The sequence below is a fragment of the Triticum aestivum genome, chromosome 2B (assembly GCF_018294505.1).
Source record: "Triticum aestivum cultivar Chinese Spring chromosome 2B, IWGSC CS RefSeq v2.1, whole genome shotgun sequence".
In the NCBI taxonomy this organism is placed as follows: Eukaryota; Viridiplantae; Streptophyta; class Magnoliopsida; order Poales; family Poaceae; genus Triticum; species Triticum aestivum.
Window position 1 is genome coordinate 385,027,613 of NC_057798.1, and position 2,284 is coordinate 385,029,896.

Genomic DNA, 2,284 nt, shown 5'->3' on the forward strand with positions numbered 1-2,284 from the left:
CGCTGGCATCCCGCGGTGCCGCGCCGCCCCGCCAGCGCCCCGACCTCGTCGGCGCCCTTCCTCTGGTGAACCCCCTTCCCCGCGCCGGTCCCGTCTCCTCCCTCGTCCGACGAAACTCCGGCGAGCCCAGCCCGCCTCGGGACCCGTGCCGCCCAGATCCAGATCCGGAGGTTGACCCCTGAAATTTCCCTAAGTCTTGAAATCTTTGCATTCTGGTGCACTATTTATCACATCATATCTCCTGGCATACTGTTCCGTTTTGCATGTTTGATATATCAAAATGTTCATTGCGAGATGCTCTACATTTTGTTCCATTGCGCCATGTTCATTTGAGTCCATCTGGATGCCCAAATCATCGTTGCAAGAGTGCTATATGATGTTAACCTGCTGAAACTGTTATAACTTGCTGTTTTGTGTTTTTCGTTGCATTTTGTGTGTGCATCCTATGAGCATGAGCTCTACATGTGTTTTGTGCTGCATCATGCAATCTTTACTGTGGTGCAATCCATGTATTTTTTTGGGTCTTGTAGTGAGTGCATCGAGCTCGTGAAGTAGGGTACTTGCTGTTACTGTTTTGCTAGGCTGAATCTGCTATATCATGATGCTATGTAAACCTGCTGCTACAAGTCATTCTGTGCATAATCTGGAGATGTTCACTAAGGATGTTTTGTTATACATGTCATGATCTATCCATTCATGCCCCTGGTTGCATTTATAACCTGCTGTAACTTGTTGTTATCTTGCTCCAAACTTTCTCCAAACTTGCTAAATAATGTTGCTGTCAGCCTGTTAACATTAAGTTCAATGTTGCCATGATTGTTGTTAGTGATCCAAGCATGCTATTAACTTTCTCTTGCCATGAGTAGCTTCATAAACATGTATTACTGTTGGTTACCTTGTCATGCCATGTATTGCTCTGTGGTGAGTTGCACAAGCTCACCGACATGCCTACTTATCGTTGTTCCTGCCATGTCTGAATCTGTCATATCATTTGCCATGTTTGCATGGATCCTACCATCTTTTCTGTTGATCTTTGGAATTAGTTCAGTAAGGGAGTTTTGTTCTTTGCCTTTAGTATTAGCATGCCCTGCCTTTGTTTGCCATGTTAAGTTCCTGTAACATGTTGTTTGATAGCTCTAAACATTGCAACCTGATGTTATTTCTGCTAAGTCTGAAACTGTTATTATTTGCAATCTTGCCATGTACTTTTGAGCATGTTCTAGTGTTTTCTGGAGATAGCTCAGTGTTCATGTTTTGTCATGATTTACTTGTACTTCATGCCCATGCCTTTTGTTTTCACGTTGAGATGCTGTAGCATATTGTTTTGATGCTTGCTAGATGCCTAGTTGCTGTTTTGGACAACTTGTCCTTTAAACTTGTATAGAGTGTGTGTGTGTTCAACCGTTGCTCCGTTTTGAGTGTGCTCTATATGAAACTTGCTTGATTTTGCATGTAGTTTCATATTATCATGTTGCATCCATGTTTTGAGGTGTTTGCTTCATGTTGGTATGCATTTTGCATCAATGCCATGTTTAACTTGTTTTGCTCATATCTTCTAGGCCGTAGCCCCGAATTAAATGAACTTTATATGTAACTTGACTAGAATCTCGTGTAGATCATCTTGGTGCATCTTAACTTGATGTTTAACAACTTCAACTTAATGATTGTTCAGTTCTGGGCCAATTTCTAAATTTGCATATGAGGACTTACCGGAATTGTTATATGTTGTTTCCGACCTCATTTAAACTTGCTTTGATGTGTTGTTCTTGTTTGCATCATCTCTTGCCATGAGTAGCCTCATCTAGCTTTGTCGCGGTGGCGGCGGGACGGGCCCCGCGGGCCCGATCCGAGCCTAGCGGGCCTGGCATGGCAGAGACGACGGCGGAGGCGACGTGGCGCGTCGTGGTTGGGCGAGGGGGCGGCGGCGGACGTGTCCGGCGCCGGGTGGACGTGTTCGGCGCGGTGAGGGAGGAGAATTAGGGTTTGGACTGTGAAAAATTCGGGGGAAGACACCTATTTATAGATCCTGGGAGCTAGGAGTGTCCAAATGAGGAGTGGTTTTCGCCCACACGATCGTGATCGAACGACCGAGAGCATGGAGGGTGTTTGGATGGGCTATTGGGCCACTTTGGAGGGGTGTTGGGCTGCACACAAAAGAGGGCTTTACGGTTCCCCGGTTGGCTGCCGCCAGCGATGTGGAGGCGAGGCGGCGGGGCACCGGCTAAGGGCGGCGTCGACGCTCACCGACGGCGGGGCGCGGGGAGGCGCGCTGGTCGCGGCGGCG